Here is a 15652-nt window from a genome sequence, read left to right on the forward strand (position 1 = left end):
GGACTTAGCAGTGAACTCACCTCTCTCCATTCTGAGTAAGTAAAGATTATCTAGTTAAGCTTGGACTACTGATAGTGGGATAACTCTCTTGTTTACTACTGATAGTGTGATAACTCTCTTGTTTACTACTGATAGTGTGATAGCTCTCTTGTTTACTACTGATAGTGTGATAGTGTGCTCTCTTGTTTTAAAAACAAAGGCTTCTGAGTAATTCTAGGTGCTAATTTGCAAGTAGGGGGAGACTGACTTGTTAATAGTAATAATATATATAATATAATATCATTTATTTTACATTTCACTACCTTCAGAGTCTGAACCCCAAAGATACATGCGTATGTGATTCATGTCTTGCTTTGCTAACTTCCACAGATGAAAGCTACATAGCTACATACGGCCCATGAAGGACGACCATCAAGACCGTTGAGTCGAACCATTGAAAAGGTCGGCAAACCCTCTTCGGATGAGGTAATCATGTCACAAAGTGGTTTCTGTGAACCGTAGATTAAGATTGCAGATTGTCTTTTTATGTCTTCTGTCTTTTGATTGTGCACTTTGCCTCTTAAAGTATTCTGTTTGTATCGGGGTTGCTTCAGCAAGTCCAACTATTGTTCTTCCTCATATTTATTAGTGGCGTAGTTCAGCTTTCTTCTCATACTTCTTGTTGTTATTATTATTATTAGTGGGCTTGCTTCAATATCTCCTTGAAAAAGTGTAAATGACATGTTTATGCTGATGATGCTGTTGTTTCCTCCTGCGGCCCTCAGCTCAGCAGGCTGTTCTGACCTTCATGGTTTTGATTCTATTCACAGATCGCTTGTTGATCTTAAGCTGGTGCTGAATGAGGACAAAACTAAGTTCGTGTTTTCCTCTTGATCCTGTAATGTTGATAACAATAATCTGCATATTTATACCTTGAAAGGATCCTAAATTGAACAAGTGGTCCCTCGTTAAAAGTACCTCGGCATTTAGATGCAGGTTGGAAAACTGATCAAGAGTCAAAATATGTTTAAGTCCTGCTTTGTCTTTGACATCGTCCAGGCGACCCTCCTCCCTGTCCTCGACTACAGTGACCGGTGTGGCGTATCCAGATGCTGATTAGACAGCGTGATTATTGCACAGATGTGCCGTAGGCTGGTCACAATAAAAGGCCACTCTAAAATGGCTCTGCATTTTACATTTTACATTTTTGGCATTTAGCAGACGCCTTATTCCAAAGCGACTTACAATCAATACATTTGAATGCTAAGTATGTGAATCATCAGTCCACCATTCGTGGCAGGAAGAGTAATCTAGCTCAGGCCCGGGGCCACTGATAGAAGGAAAAACCTTCTTCTAAAACCAATTTATTTAAAAAATGTATTACTGGAGGAACAGAGAAACAGTACAAGGGGGGCAATAGAAGTTCTTAGGGACACAGTAGAGGGGAAAGCGGGCGTCTTTAGGAGACGCAGTGCTGAGGGGCAGAAGATGTCTCAGGTGGACATTCCTGCCAAGTGCACGCTTCCTCAAAACTTGACATCTGTAGCCTCCTGCAGTGTGATAAAACTGCACATTTTAGAGGGTGGCCTTTTATTGTGACCAGCCTAAGGCACATCTGTGCAATAACCACACTGTCTAATCAGCATCTGGATACGCCACACCTGTCAGGTGGATGGATTATCTCAGCAAAGGAGAAGTGCTCACTAACACAGATGTAAAAATGTTACTTACATTTTTGAACACAATTTGAGAGAAATAGGCCTTTTGTGTCCATAGAAAAAGTATTAGGTCTTTGATTCCAACTTGTGGAAAAAAAATCGGAGCAAAAACAAAACAACAAAAGTGTTTATATGCATTTATATTTTTGTTCAGTGTACGTTGTTTTAAAACTCCCGTTTGACCTGACATTGTTGTTTACAAAAGGTTAAAGACAAAGTCTACGCTTTAGCTGAGAACCTGGAGGATCTGGTATCATTACCGTAGGACCCAAAGGGTTAACATGTTTCCTTCTTCCAGAGCGGCGAGGACGTGTCTCTAATCCTGGATCAAGCACCGCTGTGCCCCGCGGCCAGGCACATCATCCATATTTCTGCACTTCAGGTTGTAAAAGAGGTACAAAGAAAACCTGGATCAGCTGCCAGGTAAACCAGCGCACATAAAGTCATGTAGTTAAGAGCCCTGGAGAGCATTTCAATAGGCTTTCACAACAACACGGCTGCTCGATAGTTTCGCAAGAAGAAGAGCATTCATAACATACATAATCCATTTTGTATAGCTAGTGTACATTTGTCCACATACATACATACGACTCTATACATGTTACTGTAGTGTTAGTAAACACAATGACTGAAAGTTTGTTGGTAATGACTGCTGTCGTCATCCCTTATGATTACAATGTTGTGTTTTTCTGTTCTGTTCCCATGGAGGGGACAATTTAAATTTCATTCATCATGTGAGGCTGTGCTTTTATTGCTCTGAAATTACCTTAGCCACCGGCATCAAGGAAACTAGAGATATGAAGCATAAACTAGAGGGTTTGTTGAAAACAAAAATGTCATGGATTGGACCATAGAGGTAGGATGGGCCGTTTCAAATGTTTAAAAAGGAATTACAGTGCGTAATCCTTTATTACAATGATCAAATACTTTTGACATTTAAACGTTTGTTTAGTTATCTTTGTACAGTAGGGCTATACATGGTGCATTAAAGGTCACACTTTAATGCCTAATTAAATGTAATTAGGTCTGTTTCTCGTCATTAGCGACGCCTCTCACCCCCTATTTTCATAACAGACAATTAAGAGCTTTTCTCAGCCTCGTCTTTCAGTCTCTTTCAGTCTCTTTTTGATGTGATTTGCTCCGAGCCAAGGTATAAATTATTTTGGCAAGAGTGCACTTTTGAAAAAAAAAAAAAAAGAAAGAAAAAAAGCATCCTACATTACATACACTATCCAGTGTCCATACAGCAGAGGCAGTTTTTGCATTGAAAAACATGATGTTTAACTATAGTAGCTGCTTACGGCCAAAACACTGGAGACAAACATCTGGTTTGATCTAATTAAACAGACTTTAGTATTGACTTGGGCGACTTTGTCTCTCCTTATTTCACAAGATTTATGAGCAAATAAAAGGCAAGGCACCTAACTAACACCTAAGAAAAAGAGCTATTGGAAAGAATCGTGAAAATAGTAACATGGATTCCAAAAGTGACGAGAATAGAATACAGTTAGATACCTGTTGTGCTATATAGTGTGCTTGATTTATAAACCACCACCTTTATAAACCACCTAATTCTACTGTTCCTTTTTCTCTGTCAAGCGGTGCGTTTAGGTGTGTATCGTTGCATGGACGCGGCGCAGTGCAGAACTCACAAGATTAATCACCTCCCAGGCTTTCTAATGAGCGTTCCTTTCTGGAAAGGTAAGACGTTGCCTGGGGGCGGGGAGAGATAATGTGGGTTGTTCTTCAGTCCAATTATTTTCCACTAAAATAACATCTAACTGATCAACTGTCAGGTAAGCTTCTCTACCGACAATAGTCTAAAGATTGACATGATGAACTCCAAAAAAGTAGATTTGAGCTCTCAGCAGGGAGTACAAAACCTACTTTTTTAGTTAGGCGGTTCTGACTGATTTTCAGTGACATCTCTTATCTTTTTCTGCTCTTTTGTTCACCGAACTGTTCACTCAACTTGTCAAAAACATACCTCACAGTAAATGTGCTCTGTTGTGAAAGTACTTTATTTAACATAATGAGAATCTCCCAAAAAAATTAGACAAGGGGGGTGACAGTGACACATCTTAAGGGGGTGAGGATTAATCTCCCTCGACTAGAGGTCGAACTTGAGCGGAAGGATGAACGTTGTGGTCTGACAAGTCCTGTTCGACAGCTCCGACTAGGCCCTGTAGCTGTGGTTGTGATTGAAACGAGATTCCCTATCCCTACTGCCCTGAAGTGGAATTTGATTGGCAAAGTGAGGGGGTTTAAAAAACTCCCAAAATGCCCATGACCCCGACTGACCCCGGCTAACACCCAAGCGCTGCCTCGGATGCTTGGGGCGAGTAACATTAGACAAATATCTGTGAGACACTTGCGGTCCTGGTGTGGCACGCAGGCAGGCTGCTCATCTCCCAGGAACACCTTCTCAGCCAGAGCCTCTCGCAGACATGCCAGCGTGGATATGGAGATGCTTCTGATGGGTCATGCAACCTCCAGCCACCATTTTTTTCTTTTTCTTCCTGACGTCGGCACTCGGGTTTGTTTGTTGGGTAAACATGTTGCACCTGTCAGTGGAATGCTGGTTGCCAACAAGACTTGGTGTAGAAGCATTCTTTCTTTTTCTTTTTTTTTACATCTATCGTACATACAGCTGTGTGGAAGTGGAAGGGGGGACGTGTGTGTGTGTGTGTGTGTGTGTCTGTGTGTGTGTCTGTGTCTGTGTGTGTTTTGTTTGTGTTTGTCTGTGTGTGTGTGTGTTTGTGTGCGTGTGCGTGTGTGTGCAAGAGAGAGAGAAAGAGAGAGTGTGTGTGTGAGAGAGAGAGAGAGAGAGAGAGAGAGAGAGAGAGAGAGAGAGAGAGAGAGAGAGAGAGAGAGAGAGAGAGAGTGTGTGTGTGTCTGTCTGTCTGTCTGTCTGTCTGTCTGTGTGTCTGTGTCTGTGTGTGTGTGGGCCTGAGGAGCTGGCCTGTTGGCTCTCATGCAACAGTGGTAAAGATACTGTTTTTATTTATCTCCCCCCCCCACCCTGTTCCTGCCCCCCCCACCCCCCTGTTCCTGCCCCCCCCCCAGCTGTCACTGTTGTGTCTGGGGCAGCGCGATAAACCGGGAGAGGAATGGAGACTTGGGCACTTGGAGATCCGTCAAGTTCGCCCGTCCTCCCAACCATGCAGAATGCAGAGCAGCAGAACACACCCTAGACTCAGCCACATGGAAAACAATACAGCAGCTATGAGGAACACGAAAGGCACGCTGGACTTGTTTATTCCAGTTTGTTTATTAGTTATTGTGAACGAGCCACTGGCGCTATTGTGCTTACGACCCACTAACTATCCAGTCGTGAATGTGACATGTTAATACATAGAAACACTATTGTGATTGCACCTCTGATAGCGGCCATGCAGGCAGCCGCATGGGGGGAAAGCTGAGTAAACAGTGAAATGGAATATAGCTACAGCCCCCCCCCACTACACACACACACACACACACACACACACGCATACAAGCACACAGGGTAAATATGGTGTCAATATGGCGCTATGCCATCCCTCACCAATTTGTCCGCTGTCCCCAACAAGTTGTTTCAACAAGACCTTGTTGTGTTGGCTGGATGTGTCAATCGTGCAGTAGTTAGTTGTGGAACATGGTGACGTTAGAATTATAAGGTTCTATCTCCATTTTTGTCATAATTTAGTTTTTTTACATAATCTGATCCATTAGGTGTTTATTAATGCCTGTGTGGTGTTATTTTTTAAATGTTTAAATGTTTTAGTTAGTTAATTAATAAAATACAAAGGTTCCATCTCACAGAACATAACGGAATGTAAAAACTTTGACGCTCAATATCACTGAACTGCCCTAAACGGAGATAGAACCTTCTCATTCTAAACGGAGATAGAACCTTATCATTCTAAACGGAGATAGAACCTTATCATTCTAAACGGAGATAGAACCTTATCATTCTAAACGGAGATAGAACCTTATCATTCTAAACGGAGATAGAACCTTATCATTCTAAACGGAGATAGAACCTTATCATTCTAAACGGAGATAGAACCTTATCATTCTAAACGGAGATAGAACCTTCTCATTCTAAACGGAGATAGAACCTTCTCATTCTAAACGGAGATAGAACCTTCTCATTCTAAACGGAGATAGAACCTTCTCATTCTAAACGGAGATAGAACCTTCTCATTCTAAACGGAGATAGAACCTTATCATTCTAAACGGAGATAGAACCTTGTCATTCTAAACGGAGATAGAACCTCATCATTCTAAACGGAGATAGAACCTTATCATTCTAAACGGAGATAGAACCTTCTCATTCTAAACGGAGATAGAACCTTATCATTCTAAACGGAGATAGAACCTTATCATTCTAAACGGAGATAGAACCTTATCATTCTAAACGGAGATAGAACCTTATCATTCTAAACGGAGATAGAACCTCATCATTCTAAACGGAGATAGAACCTCATCATTCTAAACTGAGATAGAACCTTATCATTCTAAACGGAGATAGAACCTTATCATTCTAAACGGAGATAGAACCTTATCATTCTAAACGGAGATAGAACCTTATCATTCTAAACGGAGATAGAACCTTATCATTCTAAACGGAGATAGAACCGTATCATTCTAAACGGAGATAGAACCTTATCATTCTAAACTCACGGCTTGCTGCTTTCCAATGTAATTAGGCTACTTCCTATGCAGCTTATGTTTTACTAATGGTCTGTTTATAATATCTATATTTATGTACTGTGGTTATACCAGTGTTGTTTATTGCAACGTTTTGTGTTTTAGATTCTTATCAATACAGTTGGAGATGCTGAAAATACTCAAAACTCCTTTGCAGTTCAGTACCCAAGTCTGAAGTGACTGTGATGATAATCACGTTATAATTGCAGGTTGTGCAACTCCAAAAACACGGTGTGATAAAGATCTCCTCCACGGTAAGATGAAAGTCATTCAGTTTGCTTATGAAGAGTGTTAGTTCTTCTCTTTAGAAGCTATAGCCATCTCAGCCTCGGACATAATAACCACAGAAACCATCTGTTTCGTGAGCTTAGAACTATAAGGTTCTATCTCCGTTCAGGGCAGTTCAGAGGTATTGAGCGTCAAAGTTTTTACATTCCATTATGTTTTGTGAGACGGAACCTTTGTATTTTATTAATTAACTAACTAAAAAATGTAAACATTTTAAAAATAACACCACACAGGCATTAATATTTGTTGTAGCCCCTTCAACCACCTCAGCTTGCTTACGTGTGTTTTTTGTCAAGTGTGATGTTGGGGTACCTTGTCTCAGCCACGTGTTCTTGTTACTTTTCAGGATGCCATGTTGCAACTGGCCGGGGACTTCAGCTGAAAATTAGCCGACTAGGCTAAAGCTGCCTTTTTTACTGTATTTTATATGGTTCATGTATTTGGATTGTCCTCGATATAATAAACTAATAAACTAAACTAAACTAATAAACACCTAATGGATCAGATTATGTAAAAAAATAACTCAATTTTGACCAAAAATGGAGATAGAACCTTATAATTCTAACGTCACGATCTGTTTGTCGTTCGTCTGGGTTGATAGAACCAAACCTGCCATCCAGCCATCTAGGAAATACTGTTGAACTGGGTTTTGCCCTACAGTCACTCATCCAGCCTCTCTTTTCAGGATGGCCCTGTTAAGAGGCATGGCGGTTGCACAGCGGGCGGGGAGTTAAGCGCTGTTGACAGCTCGCTGGAGCGCCCGGGGGGGAGCCTGGAGCCTGGAGGGAGAGAGGAGGGGGAGAGGAGGGAGAGAGGAGGGGGAGAGGAGGGAGAGAGGAGGGAGAGAGAGAGGAGGGAGAGAGGAGGGAGAGCGGAGGGAGAGCGGAGGGAGAGCGGAGGGAGAGAGGAGGGAGAGAGGAGAGAGAGAGGAGAGAGAGAGGAGAGAGAGAGGAGGGAAAGAGAGGAGGGAGAGAGAGGAGAGAGAGAGGAGGGAGAGAGAGTTGGGAGAGAGGAGGGAGAGAGAGAGGGAGAGAGGAGAGAGAGCGGAGAGAGAGCAGAGGGGGAGAGGAGGGAGAGAGGAGGGAGAGGAGGGAGAGAGGAGGGGGGGAGGAGGGAGAGAGGAGGGAGAGAGAGGAGGGAGGGAGAGAGGAGGGAGAGAGAGGTGGGAGAGAGGAGGGAGAGAGGAGGGAGAGAGGAGGGAGAGAGGAGGGAGAGAGGAGGGGGAGAGGAGGGAGAGAGGGGGGAGAGCGGAGGGAGAGCGGAGGGAGAGAGGAGGGAGAGAGGAGGGAGGGAGAGAGGGGGGAGAGAGGAGGGAGAGCGGAGGGAGAGAGGAGGGAGAGAGGAGGGAGAGAGGAGGGGGAGAGGAGGGAGAGAGGAGGGGGAGAGGAGGGAGAGAGGAGGGAGAGGAGGGAGAGCGAAGGGAGAGAGGAGAGAGAGAGGAGAGAGAGAGGAGGGAGAGCGGAGGGAGAGAGGAGGGAGGGAGGGAGAGAGGAGGGAGAGAGAGGAGGAGGGAGAGAGGAGGGAGAGCGGAGGGAGAGAGAGAGGAGGGAGAGAGGAGGGAGAGGAGGGGAGAGAGAGGAGGGAGAGAGAGGAGGGAGAGAGGAAGAGCAGAACCTGCCGTGAGACCCTCCCTCAGCCCCAGACGTGTGTAAGTTACAGTAGTTAGTACGCACATGCACACACACCCACACACACACGCACACGCACACACACACACCCGCACACACACACACACACCAACGGCCACTCACACACACACACACACACAAACACGCATACACATGCACACACACACACACGCACACAAACACACACGCACACACGCACTTGCACACACACACATACCACACACACACGCACCCACACACACACACGCGCACACGCACACACACACACACAAACACACACACACACACATCCTCCCTCCCTCCCTCCCCTCTACACATGCCCCCCACTCCCCACGACTCCGCACAATCTCACACCCATAATCAAAGCTAAGAAAAGGCGACTGCCTAACTCTCCCCACGTTCAGCAGTACTGAGTGCCTGAGATTCCACCTTCAACGAGGGGAAATATAATGCAAATGCATTCCATAATGCGTACATTTTGCAGATCGTACTGTGTGATACATTTAGAACCGCGCTGTGAATGATGAGAGTGTTTACTGTATGTTTGAATTATTTCTGCAATGCCATACATTGCTGGTTGGTGCATCAACATTTTGTTTGTGCCTGACGTTAAAGAAAGTTATCATGCAACTGTTTGCCAATAGGGGGCGATACCTCCCTTCATCCACTGCTGCTCAGAGCAGTGCTGGGGCCAGTAGGCCACTCTATTAGGTCCCTCTAACTAACATGTTTTCTTAGTGTGGATTTTTTATTTGAAGATATTAAGCTTTTTGTTTGTTTTTGTTTTGCTTTAAGGAGGGTCGAACCCCCTGAGTTCTCTCTAAAATGTACGACACTTTGTATGAAGTGATGAAGTATGAATGTCATTATGAAACCTACCCATAAAACCTGAGACTGCACTGCCCATCATCTGGTGTCTGCATTTCAGAACCTTATTGATAGCGGCCTGAGCAGTGTCCATCTCTTGATCCCACGACAAGCGGAGGAGTTTATGAGTGAGGTTAAGATGTCAGTCTGAGCCAGAGTTGGGAGGAACGCCACCCCCCCCCCCCCCCAAGAGCCCTCCCTCCCTCCCTCCCTCCACTGTCCCCCGTCCTGACCTCCAGGAGAGGGGGGAGGAATGTGATGGCTTGACGCTAAGTGAACGCCCTGACTCTTCCACCCGCCCCCCCACCCCCCCAGGCTTCTGTATCAGCCTACTGTGTCCCCGGTAACCCTCCTCGACAACTCACAAATGATGTCCTCGATATGGCCGGCATGCCGTGAGCAGATGTCCTGATGGCGGAAGATAAATTTGAGAGCAAGGAGATGTCAGGGACTGGCGACAGCTGTGGGGTTACGGTTTCACCAGATGTCCGGTTGGTCGCTAACCTTTTTGCTTAGACGTGAGCCTGGGCCACCCCCTTGTACGTACTTTGGATGCACGGTAAATATTTCCCCCCCCAGCGCAGAGCTCATATGAGGCGCAAAGCAGAGTTTGGCTGTCAGGGCCTCGCACGTCCGACGCATTCTGAGGGGTGATTTACAGAAGCCCCGCGTCGATGAACCGGCGCAGCGGCACCACTCCTCACCTGAACATCTGGACCTCCGGGAATGTCACTGAGACCCGTGTGAGAAATAACTCCGATATGTAAATGGTCTGGCACTTATATAGCGCCATTATCCAAAGCGCTTTACGACGGCCTCTCATTCACCCGTTCACACACACATTCACACACCAATGGCGGCAAGCTACCATGCAAGGCGCCGGCCAGCCCCGCTCACTGGGAGCAACTTGGGGTTCAGTGTCTTGCCCAAGGACACTTCGACACGTGGCCCAGCCAGGGCTCGAACCGCCGATCTGCCGACCTTGCGATCGTTAGACGGCGGCTCTACCTCCTGAGACACAGCCGCCCCGATATGTACCTCAGTGTTCTCAGTGATCAAGCCATCGCAGAGCAAGCTCATCCCACAGTATTTCTATAGAAAAGCCCTCCTCCCTGTCCTCTGTCTATCGGTGGGCACCGGGACCTGACTACGTCCCCTGGTGGCACAGAGGCAGTAACGTGAACTAGAGGGGTGTGGAGAGAGGAGCTGAGTAGGCAGGGCTGGCCAGCGGGCGGGTGCTGCTAGTTGGATCCAGTGGCTCTGTGGAGCACTCGCAGTTGACATTCCAGCGCTGCGTGGTGTGGTACTGTATGACAGGAGGGGCTTCACAGACACAGCGTGAGCTTAGAATTATAAGGTTCTATCTCCGTTTAGGGCAGTTCAGAGATATTGAGCGTCAAAGTTTTGACATTCCATTATGTTTTGTGAGACGGAACCTTTGTATTTGATTAATTACTAACTCAAAAAAATTGCAACATCTTAAAAATAACACCACACAGGCATTAATAAACACCTAATGGATCAGATTATGTAAAAAAACTAAATTTTTACCAAAAATGGAGATAGAAGAACCTTATCATTCTAACGTCACGACAGGCGTGGTGTAGCCTACTACTCCACTGAGCCGTGCTGGTAAAGTGATCGTAGCCACTGCTGCCCGCTGTGTGCTGGCCCTGTCACAGTGTGTTGATCTGGACTCTGGTGTGTTCCCCAAGGAAAGCTACTGCTAGAAAGCAAAACCGAAAATGCCTCGGCGTTCCAGTTCACTGCCTCCTTCCAACGCCGCTGCTGCTTTCATTGCTGAAATCCACCCTGGCCCTTCTTAGATTGCCGTGATAAGTGTAATACTGCTGTGGTGTTTTGAAAGGCCCGGCGTGGTGATAGATGACTTGTTTTTCCTTGCCTGCCTGATGAATCCCTGTGACTCACAATGACATCGGGGGAGGGGAGGGGGGGCGGCGTGATGACACAAGGGAGGAGGGAAGGGGGGACTCTGTCTCGTCACCTCCTCATCTCTGGGTTCTTTACACAACAAGCCGTAGATGTTAGGGGAAACACGGGCTTTCCTATCCAACCTACTCCAGGGTAAACCAAGGCTCCATTGTGTCCATGAGATATGTTAAGAGTATGAACCCAGAGTATGTACCCAGCAGGACATATTTGTTGTTTTTAGTTCCTCCCCATTCTAAAGCTTTCAGTGCTGCCTACCTGGGGGTGATGACGCAGCAGTGTGTGTGTGTGTGTGTGTGTGTGTGTGTGTGTGTGTGTGTGTGTGTGTGTGCGTGCGTAGAGTAGGCATGTGTAGAGAGGAGGGAGGGAGGGTGTGTGTGTGCGAGTGCGCGTGTGTGTGTGTGTGCGTGTGTGCGTGCGCGTGTGCGTGCGCGTGTGTGCGTGTCAAGTTTTCCACAGTTTTTCCTGTATTGGGAATATCCTGGAATGTTGAAACCCCAGCAACGTACATGGTGCACATCCATGTTGTGACAGTAATACATTCATGTACTTCATTCATGTGTTTGGGCCTAGATCTCCCATTTGACATAATCAGTGCATGACCTATGGCCTAAGGGACAATCCTGGCCACCAGTTTGGCCATGAAAACTCCCATCTGAGTGGCATAATAATAATAATAATAATAATAATAATAATAATAATAATAATAATAATAATAACTTTAATGTATATAGCGCCTTTCAAAAAGCCCAAGGCATGCCTCTGAGATCATCTCTGATGTCTTAACTGTAGTTGTGTAGATGAGTATCAGGGTACCGTGATGTTAGAATTATAAGGTTCTATCTCCATTTTTGTCAAAATGTAGTTTGGGTGTTAATGCCTGTGTGGTACAATACAAAGGTTCCATCTCACAGAACATAATGGAATGTAAAAACGTTGGCGCTCAATATCTCTGAACTACCCTAAACGGAGATAGAACCTTATAATTCTAAACAGAGATAGAACCTTATCATTCTAAACAGAGATAGAACCTTATCATTCTAAGCTCACGAGTTATTAACTGTAGTTGTGTAGATGAGTATCAGGGTATATTAACTGTAGTTGGGTTAGGGTTATTAACTGGAAGGTTTCCCTGCCCTGAGTGAGTGTTAGGGTTAGGGTTGTTAGACCGAGCCGGGTTAGGGCTCGGGCTCTGAGACAGAGCCAGGTTAGGGTTAGGGCTCGGGCTCTGAGACAGAGCCATGGTACTAGGGTTAGGGTTAGGGCTCGGGCTCTGAGACAGAGCCATGGTACTGGTTAGGGTTAGGGCTCGGGCTCTGAGACAGAGCCAGGGTAGATGAGTGATCAAGCCAGGCCGTCTGCCCTGTCAGCCCGCAGGCCGGGGCTCAGATACACAGATAGACGCTGAGCAGGAGGCCCCGCCTGGGAGGAACCACGCGCCCTCGGGCCTCAACAAACCTGTCCCGCAACCTTTCACTGCCAGGGGAGAGATTTGTTTTTCAGACCTGTTGTCTTCCCGCTTGTAACGTTTGATTTCTGGCTGCCGCTCTGGAGAACAAAACAAATCCCGCTGGGAAACACCCAAATTGTTTTCTATCACGGCGTGAATCAGAATAGACAGTTTGTGACGTTAGAGTTGTAAGGTTTCTATCTCCGTTTAGGGCAGTTCAGAGATATTGAGCGTCAACGTTTTTACATTCCATTATGTTTTGTGAGATGGAACCTTTGTATTTTATTAATTTCTAACTCGGGTCAACGTTTTAAAAAAATAACACCACACAGGCATTAATAAACACCTAATGGATCAGATTGTGTAAAAAAAACTCCATTTTGAATTTAGAACCTTGTTATAATTCTAATGTCACGATATGCTGATAGGGTGAATAATTGATTTATTCGGTTGCTGCTGTCCTATATCTTGCATTACTTTTTTGATTTAGTTTGATTTGGTGACAAAAGTGACAATATGAATAATGTGTGAAGAAAATGATGTTTAAAGAAAATCTAAGCACTGCTTAGAAATGCATCAAATCATACACATTTCACTGTGTCCACAAATACTTACTCTCCATACCAACAGTAAACTCCAGGTTATAATTATAAGTATTATTATTATTATTATTAATAGTATTACAGTATTGGTGTTGGAAAGAAGGGGGCTTTTGTGAGAGATTGCTCAGAGTTTGTGGACTTTCCTTTAAAACTTTATGCAAATGTGTGAAAAACACAAGCACTTGTATTTCACTGGTCTGGTTTTTCATGTACGTCATTTCATATGAGACGCCACAGAAAACATCACAAACTTTTTGTGGTTAAACAAAAGAATAAAAATGGAACTCCTTTTAGAACCCCCAGAGATACAGGAAATGTCGTGAGTTTAGAATGATAAGGTTCTATCTCCGTTTAGGGCAGTTCAGAGATATTGAGCGTCAAAGTTTTTACATTCCATTATGTTTTGTGAGATGGAACCTTTGTATTTTATTAATTACTAACTCAAAAATGTCAACATTTAAAAAAATAACACCACACAGACATTAATAAACACCTAATGGATCAGATTATGTAAAAAAACTCAATTTTGACAAAAATGGAGATAGAACCTTATAATTCTAACGTCATTATGTGTCACGCTGCAGTGGATCTGTTCTGTTCAGCCAGAACAACATCGGGTTAATGTATCTTATAAGTTGGTTGAACTCCGTCGTCGTTGCTAGGGCCAGGTGTCAATCAGACATGGTTACCAAGTGACTCAGACTCCTTTATTGAGGTGTGATGTGAAGTTAGAGGTTGACCGGGCTTAAGTACACTCCCTCGATCAATAAACACCACTTAAGGAGATTTCAGAAGGATGATTAGTCCCCACCCACCCACCACACACACCACACGCCTCACCACTTAATTCCGAAAACAAATTATAGCCAATGTCGTATATATATATAGTTGCTGTAGCAGCACTCGGGTCGTGTGGCACTATGACCGAACACCAGGACATCAGAGACGGTACCTGATACAGGCTACTGTTACTGTCCTCCAGCCCTCCAAAGCAGGAAAGAATAAATTGCTTTTGGCAGTGAGCGATACACATAGTGCTACTATGTCTGTTTCACACAAACTCGTAGGCCTCGAACTCATGTGTGTCCCGTACGTGCTGCTAAAACCTAACCCAGCCTTCACCTCAGCAGCTGGCAGACGTGTGACGTTATCCTCCTGGAACCTGGTCCACCGAACACCCCAGACACCCCCCCGCCCCCCGCCCCGCTGCCTCCCCCTCTCCTGGATCAACTTTCATGTGCAGCCCGTTGCGATGGTAAATTCCGTAAGCCAGACCAATTAGAAAAACAGATTACGTGGACCTCTGCAATTAATTGTGCCCTGACAAACAGGTCGATGTCGATGTAATGATCTGGAGAGGCGACTCCGTTGACGACCCAGTGGTTTTCCAACGAGGTCATTGTTGAACGCGGAGCATCACCCTTCCTCTCTTGACTCGCTGACTCACGTCAGGAATCTAACAAAGTGAAATGAGCACCATTAAAAAGCCAGCGCCTCTGTCCTCCTCTTAAGCCGACAGCATATGCACCCTTGTGAACATTAGGCCAGCGAGCAGGTGGTAAACCAGGCTAATGCCACATACACAATACGGTTTATATTTGGATTGGTCACTATAGAAACAAGGTTTCTTTTATGTGTTTATGAAACCAGAAGACAGTCTATTTTTTGTTTTATTTAATTTTGCCATTTAGCAGACGCTTTTAATCCAAAGCGATTTACAATTGCGAATTACAGGGACATTCCCCCTGGAGTAACTGAGGGCTAAGTGCTCAAGTAACTCAAGGGCACACTAGTAGTGGTGGTGGTTTCAGGCGGGATTTGAACTCACAACCTTCCGATCACAACTCACTATCCACTAGACCACCACTACCCAGTCTAACCCTACCTCAACCTGATCTTGACCTGGCGTGTTTGTATACATCACCTCCTAGTAATCTGGATGCAAAATGTGTGATTTACATTTCGTGACGTTAGAATTATAAGGTTCTATCTCCATTTTTGGTCAAAATTTAGTTTTTTTACATAATCTGATCCATTAGGTGTTTATTAATGCCTGTGTGGTGTTATCTTTAAAATGTTGACATTTTTGAGTTAGTAATTCATAAAATACAAAGGTTCCATCTCACAAAACATAATGGAATGTAAAAACGTTGACGCTCAATATCTCTGAACTGCCCTAAAAGGAGATAGAACCCTATCATTCTAAGCTCATGATTTCTTGTTAATTGCTTTAGTTGCAGTTTTGATGTGTTGTGTTATAAAGTGTGTATTCACCAGTTAATGGCAGGTTAACGACCTTCAGAAAAGGCCTATGAAAGATGTACTTCATTTATGCATTTAAGCATCCCTTCATATCTACGGCATGTTTTATTTTTAAAGTGTATCCAGTGACAAAAGACACTTCAACCCCTGTCTTAGATTACACGGGGATGGGTGTTCGCTCTGGAGGATGGAGGATAGTGTGTCTGGCCTGCC

This window comes from Nansenia antarctica (genome assembly GCF_963989245.1).
Source record: "Nansenia antarctica genome assembly, chromosome: 7".
Taxonomy (NCBI): Eukaryota; Metazoa; Chordata; class Actinopteri; order Argentiniformes; family Microstomatidae; genus Nansenia; species Nansenia antarctica.